Source organism: Suricata suricatta, chromosome 4 (genome assembly GCF_006229205.1).
Source record: "Suricata suricatta isolate VVHF042 chromosome 4, meerkat_22Aug2017_6uvM2_HiC, whole genome shotgun sequence".
NCBI lineage: Eukaryota > Metazoa > Chordata > Mammalia > Carnivora > Herpestidae > Suricata > Suricata suricatta.
This window is the reverse complement of record NC_043703.1, coordinates 4402395-4420289: the sequence shown is the minus strand read 5'-3', so window position 1 is coordinate 4420289 and position 17895 is coordinate 4402395. Positions and strand designations below refer to the sequence as shown.

Genomic DNA, 17895 nt, shown 5'->3' with positions numbered 1-17895 from the left:
TCTGTTGGCATTTTGTGAGACCTTCACGCATGCTAGCTAGCACTGTCCCGGGCCAGAGACCCAGGAGACAGGGGGCGAGCTGACTGGTTTTCAGGAGGTCCTCAGTGTAAATGGGAAATGCCAGTGATACGTCCTCTTATGCGTGATTTCGGCATTTTTATTTGCATTTGCGTACTACTTTGTTGAGTCATAACCAACAGTAATAGTCACTGCTGAGAAGGTCGTGGGGAAAAGGTTCGATCACAGAGAGTACTTGACAATGACTAAACATCAAACTCTGAATGTCACTTTAAAATCGCTCTGCACATATTTACCCGAGTCCCAACGCTGATCCAAATAAATACAAACAGCAACACGTGATGCAGACACAGGGCACTCACGGAGCAAACCCATTCTGTCCCACCTACATGAGGGGCTGGGACCCGCTGCGAGCATCGGATTCCCTGAAGGAACACAGAGCTGCCGCCTGAACTGAACACCTGTTATTTACAAGAGGTTTATGAGCAGCGCTTACGGGAGCCCCTCACGGAGGTTTGCCTGCACAACCTCGTCTTCCAGAGACAAACCTCATCGCCACATCTCTGTCTCCCTCATTTCAACAGCGCTTCCTGTTTGTGTTCATGAGCTCAGTGGAGGAATCAAGCGACCCAACACTAAGAAAGCAACTGGTGGATTCTTTTATTCTGTTATTTTTGGAGAAAGGCTGGTGAGGAAGAGTGAAAGTGCTTTGGGAGATAATGCAGGTCAGAACAAACAAGAGCACAGTTCAGAAGTCCTAGCTTCGCATCCACCCTCCCGCTTGCTTCACTAACCCCTCTAGGTCGGGAAATTGTGCAGATAATGATGCAGTAAATTCTCAGTGATGAAAGCTTCACCCGACTTAAACGATGTTTGGAATTATTTGGTCTCACCCTATGATTTTTAATGATTCACAGAAAATGCAAAATAGATGCTGTGAAATCCTCTTTTAGGAAATTAATCCTTTGAACTTCTCCAGATGTTGGTGCACAGAGATAAGTTTACGCCTCCAGTTTAGACTCACACATTAAAATTCCTCATAGTTTGGTAAATCTAAGATCATCTGAAGATAATTAGCTGGTCTGCATAGAGGAGAATCCATTATATTGAAGGATGGATTGCGACAGGCATCAGCAAGGTGAATTTAAATAAAATTCTGAAATGCTAGGAAAAAAAACACAGACCACAATCTCTTTGACATCAAACATAGAAACATTTTTCTACATATAGCCTCTGGCAAGGGAAACAAAAGCAGAAATAAACTATCAGGACCACACCCAAATAAAAGTCTTTTGCACAGTGAAGGAAGCCCTCAATGAAATAAATGGCAATCTACTGAAAGGAAGGAGATATATGCAAATGTACAGCGAATAAAGGGTTAATATCTAAAATGTATAAAGAACTTTTACAACTCAATACCAAAAAAAATAATAATAATAATCCAATTAAAGTGGGCAGAGGACCTGAATAGACATTTGTAAAAGAAGACATCCAGATGGCCAATCAGTACACGAGACAATGATCAACGTCACTGGTCATCAGGGAAATGCAAATCAAATCACAGGAGAGGTCACCTCGCCCCAGGGACGATGGCTAGGATCAGGAAGATGACAGGTGTTGGTGAGGATGTGGAAAGGAACACTCGTGCACTGTTGGTAGGAATGCGACCTGGTGCAGCCCTGTAGAAAACAGGGTGGAGGTTCCTCCAAAAATTTACTACATAAAATGAAACCAGTGATTCAAAAAGATACATGCACGCCTATATTTACTGCAGCCAAGACACAGAACCAACCTAAGGGTCCCTGAACAGCCGGATGGATGCAGAAGAGGTGGTTTATAAGTGCAATGGAATATTATCCAACCACGAAAAAGAATGAGATCTTCCCACTTGTGACCAGTGGGATGGACTTAGAGGGTATGATGCTGAGTGAAATGAGTCAGTCAGAGAAAGACAAACGTCACATGATTTTACTTATTAGTGGAATCTACAAAAACAAAAGAAACAAACAAAAAGAAATAGACCCATAAATATGGAGAACAAACTGATCCTTGTCGGACGGGGTGGGGAGATGGGCAAAATGGGTGAAGGGGAGGGGGAGAGACAGGCTCCCAGGTGTGGAGTGAGGCACGGGGATGAAAGGTACAGCACGGGACAGGCAAGGGTCCTGTCACAGCACCGAAGGATGACCGGTGTTGGCTACAGTTGTGGTGAGCATGGCGTAACAGAAAGACTTGTCAAAACACAGTGCTGTGCCCTGAACCAACGCAACATTGTGTCACCTGTACTTCCGTTAAAAAAAAAATCTGAAATGCACCTAAAGAGAACGGGCATGGTGACAGGAAAACTAGCCTTATCCTTAAAAGTATTCCCTGACGCGTACCCACAGGTGCACACACGCACACAGCAGGGAAACGGGTTCTCGCCCAACTGCAGTCAGGGCCAACGATATTACCATTTTGTAGAAGAGGAAACAGAAGGCCTGAGTGGATACCTGCAGGGACACTTAGATTTCAGGTCATCCTTAAGTGAGATGGAAATTGTTGCCTTCCTTACAGCTGTGGTTCTCCCGCACGATTCTTTGTCTCATTGCGTCAGAAACCGCTACCTTTTTGAGGCCAAGGCCAGTAATACCAGAGCAGGAGCTCCGTCCATGTGCGCTCTCCTCCGCATGCTCACTCGGGAGCCTGGCAGGCAAACAGAAACTTCTCCCCAGAAAACCTTCCCCCAAGGTCCCCGTCCACCAGCTCGCCGACCCACGGCTCACACCTCTGGCCGCTCTTTGGCCCCTGTCCAATCCCTGTTCGTAACACCTCCCTGCTGCTCCACTCTCTTCCTGTGCACGTTCCCATGGCCAGGCTGGTGTCCCACGAGCTGGCCTGTCACCCCCAGCCCAGGGATGCCCGTGGCAGCCACACGCCCATGTCTGACCCCGGAGTTGCCGAGTCTGCACTGAAGCAAATGCTCTTCTCGGCAACACGAGCGCCAACCTCCTCATCGGCCGCACACTTCCCGGCCTCGCTTTCCACCTCAGCCCCACACAGCTCACTATTTATGTTGCACTTTCCTGACTAGAAGCTCTTTCCACGCCGTTTCCTCTGAACCGGATGCCCTTCTTCGCATTTTATTTCTACTAAATTGTTGACATTTATTCATGCATTCTTTTTTTTTTTTTCAAATACCCTTCGTGTGGTCCATTCTACACATTGTGCCACATGACGGGCCCTGTGTCTGCCCTCAAGGGGCTCGGACCCACACAGGGAGAGGCTGACGACCCTTCAAGATGACAAGGCAGACACACGTGAATGAGGCAGAGGCCGGAGGGATACCCCCATGTGCCCCAAATAAACATCTGACTATAAGACAAGATGTTCAAAAATGTAGAGAGGGGAGGGCTTTCCCGGTTCAGAGGCCACAGGATGTTCAGTGTGGCCAGAGTCCCAGGCCGAGCAGTGGGGGGAAATGCTGTCAAAGTGGTTTTATCTTGTTACCGCCCCCGCCCCCCCCACCCCGGGCTTCTGAGAAGTAAGATTCTGGGGCAAGCATGCAGGTCGGCACAGAGGATACTTTCTACCAGCTGAGAAGGAGCCAGGAGGTGGGAGGCGGAGGCCAGGCAGCCCAAAGGAGGCCAGTGGGGCAAGGGGGCGGCCAGGGGCTAGGGCAGTGGGATGGACACCCATGTCTACACTGCTTTTCACGGTCCAACACAAATATCACCTGTCATCTTAAACTTTCCCTTCCAGGAGAAGGGCGGCACGTTACCAGACCAGTGTGGGCTCCCCCCCCCCCGCTGGGGTACGGGCTCCTACCTCCCCGCTGTCCCCACAACACCTGCTCCCAGGAAGTGCCATCACCCAATAGATGTCTGATGAATACATACGATTAGGGTTGTTCTTTTCTTCTTTTTTTAATGTTTATTATTTATTTTTGAGAGAAAGACAGAGCACAAGCAGAGGGACAGAGAGAGAGAGGGAGACACAGAACCAAAGCTCGAGGCTCCGAGCTGTCAGCACAGAGCCTGATGCGGGGCTCGAACCACAAACAGGGAGATCATGAGCTGAGACAAAGTCGGACGCTTAACCGACGGAACCCCCCAGATTAGACTTGTTCTAACAGCTTGTCCGCAGTTAGGAGGTGGACATCTTTATGTATCTGCTAAAAATGCTAAGTGTCTTCATCTTAGTGCATTGTTTCTTCCTCAGGAAGCTCCAGAAAAATCCGGAAATGCATCATTAATCACACCGAGGTCCTAAAGTAAGTGTTAACCGCAGCATTCTGCCCAAGCCAAGAAGGCTTTTCAAAGTTAAAATAATACTTGGGGGAAAAACTGAAAGAGCGTTCCAACGATTTTCTAAATCCCATTACGAGTGTGTACACAGAATCCTTACCTCCCTTCTCCCTCAGCTCTAATCTTCTGTGGCCTATGACCTGACCCGAGTAATCTGTCCAGGGTGTAAGACGTTTACGGATAAGGCTTTCTTTTTTTTTTTTTAATGGTTATTTATTTTTGAGAGAGAGAGGGCAAGCACACACGGGAGGGGCAGAGAGAGAGGGAGACACAGAATCGGAAGCAGCTCCAGGCTCTGAGCTGTCAGCACAGAGCCCAACATGGGGGCTCGAACCCATGAACAGTGAGATCATGACCTGAGCCGAAGCTGGACACTCAGCTGCCTGAGCCCCCAGGCAGCCCAGGAAAAGGTTTTCTGTCTTGGACAGATGGTTCAGGTACAGGCCGAGAGGCCACGCGGCCGCCCAGCCATCTCGCACAGGTGCAAGCCCCGAGTCCTCCCCAGTTACGTAACACGGAGACCACCGGAAAACCACATCCCTGACAGCAAGCAAGGCCAGCGACCTGGAAAATGACACTGCCAGCTGCCCGGAGGAAGGCCAGACGCCCTGCGGGCTCCCTGCGTGGACGCAAACTCGGGGGCGCGGAGCGGAGCACAGCTCCCGGGCCCAGGCCTCTCGCTGGGTGTGTTTCTACCGCCACAAGTCTGCCTTTTAGGATTCTGGTCGGCTCAGTGACCAATACCAGAACTCTCTCGTTAGTGAAAACACAGTCCCTCAGGACACAGCAAACGGGGGGTCATCTGGTCCACCTTGGTTTCGGGGTCAAGCCTTCTCAGCCAAGACCCCTGTGGTGTAGAAGGTGAAGCAGCATGAGGCCCGATTTCCCATCAGGATGTGGTTACAAGTGAAAGCACGTGTACCAGGCAAAGGCGCTTTGCTGACTCTGGAAGTTGAGTTGAAAAAACAAAAACAAAGCACATGGATTGGTGTGATTTGGGCACTAAGGTTTAGCTGATCTCTTGTTTGGCGCTGTCTGAACAACACAAACATTTCTTAATTAGCATTTTCTCCTCCTTAAAGCATTTATTTGGTATCATGTGGGCATTAGACATGCTGAGCACCTTGGGTCACAAAAGAACTGCTTTTACTGCCCTTTGTCCGTGGTTTCATCTTGCTGGCTGCTGCTACTTAGTTTCCATCATTAGCCTTTTTTTTTTTTAACTTATTTTTTTACTTTGAGAGAGAGAGAGCCAGCAAGGGAGGAGCAGAGAGAGAGGGAGAAAGAGAATCCCAAGCAGGCTCCACCCTCAGCAGGGAGCCTGATGCTGAGCTCAGTGCCATGAACCTTGAGATCATGACCTGAGCCAAAATCAAGCATCAGTGCTCACCTGACAGAGCCCCCCAGACGCCTCTCCATCACTAGCCTGTTAAATACGTGCATTTCCACAGGAACCCAGCTTCTGTTTCCACTTTGTGTGGCTCTTTCACTCCCACCACCACTACCCCCTCCTCACCATGGTCCCCGGATCATCACATCCGCTTGCACAGTACAGTATGACCACTGGTCATGCCTGAATCACACACCCCTGGGCCTGGACTGCCCACCTCTCACCTCCCCGCTGACCTCCATCCTGCCGGGCAGGGCCCCACCTGGCTGCTCTTGCTCCAGCCCCAGGAGGTAGAGACGCCTGCACTTCCTGCCTTCTCCCCACCCCTGCCCCCATGTGCCTGAGCATCTTCCTGCCCCCACGGAAAGGCTCCTATCGATCAGCAGAACAACAGGGCACACAGCCCCTGATCCCTCCGATCCCTCGTTTCAGTGGCAAATGCAGCCATGCTGCCACTTCCTCACTGACACAGAGAGGTCGGTTCTATTCCCTTGTTGTAAAGAAAATGAGGTTTGCAATGGTTTCCCAAGGTCACTCGGGGGATACTAGGGAGCAAGGACAGCACCAGCCCTGGGCTGGGCTCCTGCACTGCCTGTCTTTGGGACCACCTCACTGAATGCAACCCAGGTGCCCCTCCCCCCGGTCCCTTCCTGGTCCCACTGGCAAGGTCAGGGCCCCTCCTGTGCAGGGACATGCGAAATCAGGTGGAAAACCTCTGCCAGCCCCTCACGCACCCGATCACATATAATTAGAATACACAGCCCTTGTCTTTGACTGTCAAGAGTTAGCTAATTGTGATGAATATATCCCGGAAGTTTCTGCTACACATTTATTAGCAAAACGCTATAATCTGGTGAATACGTCAGGCCATGTGGGCAGGACAAGGGACCTGCCTAATTTCAGCTGTTGGCCACGCTGCCCTCAATCTGTGCAGGAGCGCAGGCCGGCCCTCAGCCTTACAGAGAGCCGTGCTGATATTCCAAGGAGACAATACCCAAGTCACTGTCCGGGTGCAAATCCAGCCGAGGTCAAGGCCGTCAGTCATATACGGGGATTTAAAAATGGATTCACTCCCTCCACCCTCCTCTTGCTGCTAACTGCAGGGGCTCTGGTACCAGAGAATGTCAGGACTTCCCTCCCAAGAATGAAGAACCGCCCACTATCAGATTTCTGGAAGGTCTAATTAGAAACTGTCAGCCTCGGGTGGAATCTCAGAGCCTGTGAAGGGTGGAGTGGTCCCACCCTGCTATTCTTCTTCCCCAGAGTCGCTTCATGACTGTCACTCACGTCCCGGAGGAACCCCCAGGCCTGATCAGATGGGGGCTGCTGTTTGTCCCTTCCCTTCCTTGGAAGCCTGCAATCACGTGAATTCACGTGAAGATCCAATGGCCATGCTGGACCTCACGGCCTTGATGGTGAACGTGCATTAAGAACATCACTTTTTCAACCAGCAGGGTCACAGAAACGGAGTAGGATGCTGTGCCTCAAGAGGAAGTGGGTGGCCAGCATTCTGGGCATTCTTGCTGGAAGATTCGCCCTTGAAAGAGCCTCCCATATTCAAGTGCAGAAGAGTGGAATGGAAAACCCAGGGCCTGCATAGTTTGGGCACAGTGGAGAATACAAAAATATGTGACTTATCTGGAAAATCTGAAATGATTCGAGGCTGGCCAGATGGGCTGAGGCTCTTCCAGAGGGCTACCCGTCCTCTGTCATGTCAACAAGACATTATTAAATGAGTAGATTTATAGGATCTTTATCTTTTGGAAATATTCCTCTAGCTACAGTTGAGAGGAAGGATTAAAGGAAAGAAGATTTATATTTGGACTCTCTGCATATTCCAAACATAGATGGTAAAAATCTATATACAAATGTATATGCAGTTATAATACGTGTGTCAAATATGTGCGTGTATACACATCTATATGTGTATACCTCACGCTCAAGTGCACACATGCATACACTCAATTTTTTAAAAACAGAATCATGCTTGTGTTTATTTTGGTTTTAAGACTATAATATGACAACTTTTAAAAAAATCTTTATTTATTTTGAGAGAGAGTAAAAGAGAGAGACACAAAGAGAGAAAGCACAAGTGGGGGAAAGGCAGAGAGAGAGAGAGAGAGAGAGAGAGTTCCAAGCAAGCTCTATTCTGTAAGCACAGAGCTCAACTTGGGGCTCGATCTCATGAACCACAGGATCATGACTTGAGCCAAAATCAAGAGTCAGATGCATAACTGTCTGAGCCACCTAGGCACCCCCAAATGACTTCACTTAAAATCATGTAAGTTGGGGCGCCTGGGTGACTCAGTCAGTTAAGTGTCCAACTTTGGCTCAGGTCATGATCTCATGGCTCGTGAGTTTGAGCCCTGCGTCGGGCTCTGTGCTGACAGCTTGGAGCCTGGAGCCTGCTTCATATCCTGTGTCTCCCTCTTTCTGCCTCTCCCCTGCTCACACTCTGTCACTCTCTCTCAAAAATAAACATTTAAAAAAATTTAATCATGTCAATTAATGGAGCAAAAAGAGGAAAATAATAAAATATCAAAATGATTAAACAATTCCAGTAGAACATGAACTATCTACCTGTTCAAACACCCTACAGATGGTGAGACACTACTCTAAGTTGGACATATGTCTAGACGGCATACATTGGACTTCTGATGTCAGAGATGTATGAATGGGTATAAACCTAATAAAGGAAAATACATCATTATTTATCTAGACTCTTTAAAAGGCTAAGCATTCTATTTTATAACTCCCTTCCTAAAACTGTGTTGTAGGAAAAATCAGACTTGAGGGGCGCCTGGGTGGCTCAGTCAGTAAGAGTCTGACCTCGGCTCAGGTCATGATCTCACAGTTCGTGGGTTTGAGCCCCACGTCGGGCTCTGTGCTGACAGCTAGCTCAGAGCCTGGAGCCTGTCTTCAGATTCTGTGTCTCCCTCTCTGACTCTTCCCTGTTCACGCTGTCTCTCTCTGTCTATGAAAAATAAATAAAAAACAAAAAAAATAAAAAAAAAGAAAAATCAGACTTGAGTCAAAATTGCATAATCAATTATGTTAACAACAGTGTTATTTATAATATTTGAAACCCAAGACTAAACTGGATGTTCAATAAAAGGGGAACAGTAAAATACTTCACGGTAAAATAACAGACTATTACAGAGACATTAAAATGATTTCTTACAAGAACATGTAAAGATGTCACAATAAACTGTAAAGGGAAAAATATAAAACAACACTAAATATGATCAAAATATTGCTTAAAATGGTGTTTAATCACGTTATTCCCTAGTCAACACAAGTCTGTGATTATATGGTAAAGGATCAAATGTGAAAGCTAAGATAATGAGAACAATCAAAATAATAGAGACCTTAGGTTCAGACGTCTTACTGATGTTTGAACTGAATTTTCTAGAACACTTCATGTGTGTGGGTTTAGAGTGACCTCTTCTTATTTTGTAAACTTTTATGTGTATTTCTGCCACAGGAAATTGTGAAAAATGTCCCCCCACAGCAATGGCCGGACTATTTTCTGAGTGAAATCATGAACTTTCGAATTTACTAACAAGGCCACGAACAATTACAGAAGCCGCAGTGTCCATTGTGTGTGTGTGTGTGTGTGTGTGTGTGTGTGTGTGTGTGCGTGAAAATGAAAAATCCCGGCTGGACTATTTTTGCAGCCGGTGACCTTCTTTGAAACACCCACAGAACCGTAGGGTTTACACACTCAGCTTGCACTTAAAACAGCTTGCTCTTCCCCCGAGGGACCCGACACACTCGAGGACACTCTTCACGCGGGGATTGGCTGCACTCCAGCACGTGGCTGCGGGGCAGGGAGCAGGTGCGGGGACAGCAAGGGCATGCGGGCGGCGAGTCTCCGGGTTTCCCCTGCACAAAACACTCTAGAATGACCCATTCACTTCATCCAAGTGTTTCCACAGCCCCCGAGACAACTGTGCCCCAGTCCGCTGGTCGTGCGCCATGCCACGTGCTGCTGGCTGACCCGGAGCAGGTGGCCAACCTCCCTGAACGTGAACACACATCTGGCAGACCTCGCCAGGTGGGCCAGAAAGCACTTGGCAAAGAACTGGAGTTTCGTTCTCTTTTCTGGGAGGAGCTTAAGGCAGCTCAGATGACGATTTACCCGACTTTCATCTCTTAGCCTGCATGCTTGATGGATTTTGGGATCATCCAGCTTCCTAGAATTTTTTTTTAATTTCAAAATGATATTTTAAGATCAAGAATTTAATATTTCATTTTTCACAAGCTTGTCCATCTTTTCACATAAATAAATTGATAGTAAAAAAAAGACGCCTGTGTCAGACTGTTTTATTTAGTGACCGTAACCCGCTTTAGCTACAAATGGTGCTAGGCTAGGACACAAGCCGTCCTCTTCTCTCTCAGTCACCCCGTAGGTAGACCGAGTGCTCAGCATACAGTAATTGCTCAATAAATATTCGCGGAAGGAAAGGCTGTCAACAGCAGAACCTGGGCTGGGGGCCCGTTGGAATCCTGGTCTCTCATGAACGGCCGCCCCTGGGAGCCCAGCAGCCCTCCAGGGGGGCAGAGTGTCCTGAGAGCCCAGCCCCAGGGCCTGCCTCCCTGCCTGCACCAGAGCCCCTCACCACGCACAATGTCCTCAGCTGTCCTGCCTTCACCAGTCTCTGTCACCGGCCCCGTGAGTTTCTATAGCACTGAACGCCCCACCTCTGTGTGGAGAAGACAGCCCTTCGCCCAGCTCACGGCTGGTGAAGTTCGTGGTGCCCTGGAGTTGAAGAAGCCCACCTGTTTCCAGCCAAGCCTTGTGCTCTGCACGGGGGTGGACTGGGGTCCAGCGACTCTGCCCAGTCCCCTTTCTGAGAAGCAGGGACTCATTGTTCACTCCTCCCCCGTGGAGCCCCCCCTAGCCTGGCAGGAGGGGATGGTGACACCAGGGGGCCCAGCCTAGGGGACAGGTGCTCCCAGGAGCTCTGAGGCCTCCGCTTCCCCCCATCTGGGCTCAGCATCAGGGGGAGAGCAGCGGGGGCTGGGGGGCCTCCTGCTCTAACTCGCCGACGGACTTCACAGAGTGAGACTTCTCTCCGCACAAAAGCCTATAGTGACCATGGTGACGAGCTTCCTAGGCAGTGGGGTGCCCAGGACAGCGAGTCCCAGGCTTCTGGAGGGCCGTCCGGGGGCCTGCTCTGACACCAGCCCCATGCGTGTGTGTGTGCGTGTGCACATGCATGCACGTTTATAGTGCTGGTCAATGTTTCAGGCTATCGTGGGTTTTTTGGAAGTACATATTTCAAATAACTTAGCTACAGATGTGTAAGTGTTTAAAGAATTGAGTTTTTAGGGGCGCCTGGGGGGCTCAGTTGGTTGAGCATCCAACTTCTGTTCAGGTCGTGATCTCACTGCTCGTGGGTTCAAGCTCTGAGTCGGGCTCCATGCTGACAGCTCAGAGACTGGAGCCTGCTTCAGTGTCTGTGTCTCCCTCTCTGGCCCTCCCCAGCTCATTCCCTCTCTCTCTCACTCTCTCTCTCAAAAATAAATATTAAAAATAATAATAATAAAGAATTGAGTTTTTATACAGTCACTATCAAAAAAACTATCACCTTGAATGACCTTTTCCTCAGTATCAGCTCTTGGCCCTACGTGGCTTAGCAAAACAACAGGATACACACGCCATGTTCAAGAGATCAGCGTCTCTTATGCAGGAAATGTGTCTTTTTTCCTTCCAGTAAAATAAAGAAATTGGCTAAGTCGGGGATCCTAAAGCTTATTATTTATTTGTTTGTTTATTTGTTTATTTATTTATTTGTTCATTCGTGCATTTGTTTATTCATTTGTCCATTCACTCCTCCATTCTATTTATTCGTGTATGAGTATATGCATGGACCTGTGAGACTGGCCTGAGCCTTCTCCAAGTGAGATGTGTGGGCAATCTCCAATTCACGTGACTGGAGTGAAACAGAGACTGATTGGGCTGGGCTTGGGTTTGGGGGATGGGCCGCTGGAGCTGACCCTTCACTCCCTAAAAGGTCCTGGGGTACAGGCGGGGACCCACGGATCCAAGGAGAGAAGTCTGGGGGAAAACATCACTGTTACAGTGTCTCAATGTGCTGGCCATCTCTGAGCCTGATTATCACGTAGGACCCTGTGGACACGAGGGACAGATCGGGCGGCCCCCTGAGGGGAGCGAGGGGAGCGTGGCCAGAGGAGGCGCAGGAACAGACTGTCCACGGGCTGCTCCCCCTTGTGACACTTAATGTGGCACTATCCCGGCCCCGGTGGTGCCAATGGAGGCCACCCTCTCCAGGGAGCCCCAAGGGCTACAGAGCCCCCTCTGTGCTCCACCCCCGCACCTCCCCCCCGTCATCAGTCTAGATGCTGCCTGTCCCAGAAGCATCACCTATTTATAAGGCGGAGCCCAGGGAGCAGCGAAGGAGAGCAGTGGGTTGACACAGCGGCCTCACTGACTCCCTCCCCTCCAGCCCCGATCTGCTTCTGTGGCTGTGTGTCCTGCACGACCTGCACCCGGACGCTGCTGGAGCTGAAACCACAGGGCACCTGGAGGACCCCTGGCCGTCTCCCTGACAGACGCGGCCACACAGTGCACCTGACACACCGAGAGAGACCCTTTCAGGATATGTCATGAGCTGTGTAATGTCCATCCCAAACTCTGGGAAACTCCATACAGACCCCGATTCAATCGACAGCGAATGAGCTCTGTCGTGTCCCAGCCTCGCGCAAGCCCCTCTAGGGGGCATTTATTCTGCTAAACCCTTAACAACTTAGTGATAGAGACAATATATTATTCTCTGTTCTGAAGATAAAAGCGGGGGGGGCGGGGCGGGGAGACAAAGAACGTGTTATAAGAAGCCAAAAAACAGCAGGGCACCTCGCTGACTCAGTCGGTGGAGCGTGTGACTGTTGATCTTGGGGCTTGAGTTCAAGCCCCACGTTGAGTGTAGAGATCACTTAAATGAATAAACGTAAAAAGGAGGAGGAAAAGGAGGAAGAAGTGGAGGAGGAAGAGGAGGGCGGAAGAAGATGAGGAGGGGGAGGGAGGCACAGGGGGAGAGGGAAGAGGAGGAGGAAGAGAAGGGGAAGGAGGAGGAAGGAGCCACCAAACAACAGCAGATGTGATTCCACGTCAACATCAGGACGGGCTCACCCACCTGCCTCCGGCCTGGGGGTCCCGGCCCCGCCCTCAGCCCTTCCTCACTCCCATCTTCCCTTCCAGTGCCAGCACCGCTGCCACATACTGCTCCTTCACACGGTCTGAGGCGTGTCGAACCTTCTCCAACACGCTGTCCTACACCTATGCCCCCGGGTGCTCAGCGCCAACACTGCCGCCCCACGGAGACCCCCAGTCTCCCAGCCCAAACCAGGCTTGGTGCCCCTGCTTTCTAGGGGCTCCCCATGACTTCTCTCAACACTTCAAACATGTAATCATTTCCGTAAAGATGTGTTCATCCATCTCGTATCCACCACTCAGCTGGACGGTAAACTGCAAGGGCCACACCCGGTCGGCTTGTCCATTCTGCACCTCTACTCAGCGCAGGTCCCACCAAAGAAGCCGCATCAGCGCTTTTGGATAAAATAGTCTGAGACTTCAAAACACCACTGGTGCACAGATGGCTTCGGGCTATGTCAAAAGTCTAATTTATTTTTTCATTAGTCCAAAATGAAATTAAAGGGGCAGCTGGGTGGCTCAGTCAGTAGAACGTCTGACTCTTGATCTTGGCTCAGGTCATAATCTCATGGTTTGTGAGAGCGCCACACTCACAATGCAGAGCCTGCTTGGGATTCTCTCTCCCTCTCTCCCTGCCCCTCCTTGCTTGTGTGCTCTCTGTCTCTGTCTATGTCTCTGAAAACAGAAACTTAAAAAAAATATATATTTAGGATTACTTTTAGTAACAGATACTCCTTTTTGGTATTCGATTGTTTGTAACTGACACAATGTGTGAAAAGTAAGGTAAACACAACCATGATGAAGAATGCATGATTTCGTCTTGACTGTCCACCAACCTTTTAGAACCTCCTTGCTGAAGACACCTGTCCTTGCCTCTGTTGAAAACCTCCAGCACAGTCTCTGTGCCATTTATGCTTCCACATAGTCCAGAGACAGAGCCAAGGTCATTTCCTGTTGCAAAATAATCTCAATTCTGTAGTTAGAATCTGTCCGTTACATGTGCAAGTCCAAACTCCACAATTAACCTGGTGCTGAGTCTTCCCATTTCCCACACTGCCTGCCGAGGGGCTGAAGAACTGGGGTGTGTGTGCCGGGTTCCCAGAGAGAGTCCACAGGACCACGGCTGACGCTCTTTCCTGGGGAAACTGGTAAGGCCTCGGGCAGAGGTTTCCTGCCAGGACCTCTCTCTGTGCCTGGACCTGTTATCTTGTGCAGGTGCATTTCTATGCTGGTGCTCACTTGTGGTCTCCCTCAGTCTCTGGGATCCTGGACAAAGGCTTCCTACAGGGGTCTCCCGGACTCCTGAATGATGGGCCCACATCTACCCAACACAAGCCCTGGCCTCTGTAGCCCACATCGTGCGCATGAAAGGCACTTATGGGTCCTTGCTCCAAAGACTGGCCAAGGCTAGTTCTGGGGCCACTCTCAGCCATCTGTTCTCCATCTGGGCTGCCCAGAGCACCTGCGCCCTGAGCAACACCCCCTCAACTTTCTAGGGCTCAGACACAAGAGAGTCACCAGGTCTCTGAGGCTCTCAATTGCCTCACAGCTCTCTCTCTCTCTCTCTCTCTCTCTCTCTCTCTCTCTGTGTTAGAACCACCTCCCAATCCCAATGCATTTATTGTCAGAAACAGTAATTCCCCACCCACAACCTTACTTACACAGTGGGGGACACCTTGAACCGTTTTTCTTTTCCTTGAACTTGCTATGAGTCTGAGTCTCAGAACCATGCCTCAGGCCATTTCCTGTGAGGTGCCCAGGGGAAGGCACGGCCTGTCTACATGATCCTCAGTCTGCTGATGACTGCCCATGTCGGAGTGCCTCAGGAACCTGAAGGTGGGAGACCCTCATGCCAACATTTTGACCCAATCCTTGAAGACAGGACATAACGCTAACATTCTAGTCCTCAACAATTCTAGATGCGTGGTATTTGTCACAGTGGGGAGAGGTCCCGGGGGGTAGCAGAGAGGACTTAGGGAAGAGAAAGCAGGTGGTGGGACTCCAGAGATGGGTGGGGCCAGGGAAGCTGACGTCTCTCTGCCGGGCCTTCTTTCCACCCCAGCTCTTACTCTGGGACACAGGTTCCTGAGACAGAACACTGTGCACAGCATCTCAGATCTCTCAGCATCTCAGTTGGCAAATCATGAAAACATGTGCGATTTCAGCTCAGTTGTCTCTTCTGGATTCTCTAGGCTACCGAGCATGAGAGATTTCAGGATACTCGCACGTGTGACAAGCACAGATGTGGGCTGACATCTTCAATCTGGTGCAAAGTCTATAAATAAAATGATGTCTCTGACTCCTCCCGACTAGCTAGCATAGTGGACCTTCAGCCTGAAGGTCAGTGAAGGCCCATTGATTCCTGTGCCTCCTCACTGAGCTCTTTCCTTCCCGTTGCCAAGCAGGCCTTTGCTACCTGGGCTCATGGGAATCTGGGGGTACTGGGTGCCCTCTCCCCTAGGTTCTCCTGTGCACACTGCATCTTCCTTCCTGGCAAAAAAATAAACACAAATAAAAAGTAAAAAATCCTCCTGAGAGACACATACTCTCATTTTATCATTTCTCTTCCCTCCATATTATTAAAGGTAGGGAAAGAGCATGATAAGGACCCTGAATATTCAAGTATTCTTTAAATGTATCAAAATTGATTACCTAGAAAAACAAGTGCTAGAATTCAAGCACAGAATGACAGCAGCTTGAAAAAAAAAAGTCTAATTTCTTAAAAAATGAATAACTTTGTCTATTAGCTTGGATTCTCGATGGCTGTATGCAGATACAGAGTTTAGAAAGAAGGGAAAGACGTGACACTGTATTGTTTTCCAAAGGCACATCCATAGCGTGAGTGGGGATTAATGAAAGATCATATACGTTACTCTACCCACGTCTCTATTCTGCTATGACACAGAACATATATTATTTTTTAAGGGGAAAACTTAATATTAACTGAAGCTAAATTTTATTTCAGCAACATCCCTCTAAATCTTTAGCAGGTTGGTGGATTTCTCTCCACAGGCCACATTCAAAGCAGAGACAAGACAGCCGCACACAGGGGAAAGGGATGAGGCACGGATTCAAAGCAGAGACCGAAGTGATGCCAGCGTCCTGTTGACTCATGGAACCAGTCGCACTGGAGCTCCCAGCCTCCGTCACCTCTGTTCTGAGCTGTTGGTTCTCAGGGGTGACCTCCAGAAAGGGTTCCTCTCTCACCAACTTCCATTCTAGCTGAGGGAGCAGATAACAAACACATGAGCCATGGACATCACAACCAGTGGCTCTGGGAAGAACACAGAGGCGGATGCACAGGAATGTGGCAGGACAGAGGTGGCAAGGCTGGACATGGTGTGGCGGGGGGTGAAGGGTGGCCTCTTTGAAGGAGTGGTGTTTGATCTAAGAGTTTGAGGTAAGGACCTGGGAATGTCTGGGGTAACACATTCCAGAATGGTCTGTCCTGAGGTTTCAGGGCAAGAGTAAGCCTGGTATGTAGGGGAGACAGCAGGAGGGCCACTGGGAAGGGGTGTGGAGCGGGGTGGGCAGAGTAGAGTAGGAGATGGGGTGGGAGGGCCCTTGCACGCGAGGGCTTATTGTAGCCATGACGGGACCACCGGAGTGGATCCAGGTGGGGATGTGTTTACAAAGTTGGCTGGGATTGTTGTAAGATCACAATCATGAAAGCAGGGCCAGCATGGCGGCCAGGCAGAGTTCCAGGCGGGTTGCGTGAGAGGCTGGGGCAGGGGTGCAGCCAGAAAACGACGAGGAGCTTTGAGACTGTGGCTGCTTTACTCAGAGCGAGGGGCAAATAAACGAGAGGTATGGGTGTTCCCCGAGGGTCACAAGGATTTATACTATGGATCATAAGTACGTCTTACAACCGGGTGAGGTTTGAACGTCTATAAGATACACTCACCCTGTTAGTCCCCACGACCACCCCGCCCGGGAAGTCCTACTGTTCCCGTTCCCCTGCCCCCTGCAGTCTTTCCTGTGATTACTCAAACCTCCCTCCTCTTAACAACGGTTTTAACAATTTAATAAAGAAAAGCATCGAACCAATTTTATGGTCTCAGAATATAAAATATATGCGACTTCAAGTAACTATGAATTCGGTCACGGTAACTATAATCATTTAATAATTTTTTTTCTTTAAAGTTTGAGAACTTACAAAAGTCCGTCTACAGAGGAAGGTGATCCAAAACACCTGCTCTTCCCTGTACGTCCATGATTCATTCACTACTGCTGTCTCTGCTGGGAGCAACTGATCGTTGATATTTCAGATTCCTCGGTCGTGGGACTTCCATGTGTGGATAACTAAGGAACGAATATTACTGTGTTTCAATCTGTAACCCTTGCTCATTTGGTCTCAGTAATTCCTGAGGCTAACGAGTAATTCCCTGAGGTTAACCATGATTTCATGTATTTGGCTCCTCTATTACAACAAAGTACCAATTAGGTTCAGTTTAGCATTCTTTAAAGACTGTGCCTCTTCCCAGAATATCACCAAGAAACCATGCATTTTGATTTTAAATATTAGGTCACAAAATGAGGTGGGGGGTTGAATTATAATATGTCTTTTTTTTTAATTATAATATGTCTTATATGTTCTCATTGTGTGTGGTAATTTCATCTCCTTAATAAACAATGAGTTGTCCACTCATCAGGTGATGGACATTTAAACTTTTTCCATGTTTTGGCTATTGTTGACATTGCTGCTATGAACATTGGGGTACATGTGCCCCTGTGCATCAGCACTTCTGTATCCCTTGGGTAAATCCCTAGCAGTGCTATTGCTGGGTCATAAGGGAGTTCTATGGATAGTGTTTTGAGGAACCTCCACACTGTTTTCCAGAGCGGCTGCACCAGTTTACATTCCCACCAACAGTGTAGGAGGGTGCCCGTCTCTCCACACCCTCGCCAGCATCTATGGTCTCTTGATTTGTTCATTTTAGCCACTCTGACCGGCGTGAGTGGATCAAGAAGATGTGGTGTGTATACACAATGGAGTACTACATGGCAATGAGAAAGAATGAAAT

At 49.1% G+C, this 17895-nt stretch overlaps 1 protein-coding gene and 1 long non-coding RNA gene across 3 annotated transcripts in view; both read right to left on the bottom strand.

The window, feature by feature from the left end:
* The window catches only part of FAM155A (family with sequence similarity 155 member A), a 619559-nt gene that overhangs the window by 453642 nt on the left and 148022 nt on the right, over positions 1-17895 (bottom strand). The gene's annotated exons all lie outside the window — the stretch shown is intronic.
* LOC115289326 overlaps positions 15840-17895 on the bottom strand; it is a 2951-nt gene continuing 895 nt past the window's right edge. The window contains exons 2-3 of one of the 2 annotated variants that reach the window (XR_003907561.1): positions 17028-17173; positions 15840-16093 (exon numbers count right to left, since the gene is read on the bottom strand). This is a non-coding gene — a long non-coding RNA (uncharacterized LOC115289326). The remainder of the gene's footprint in view (positions 16094-17027; positions 17174-17895) is intronic. The other variant, XR_003907564.1, reaches the window with a different exon arrangement.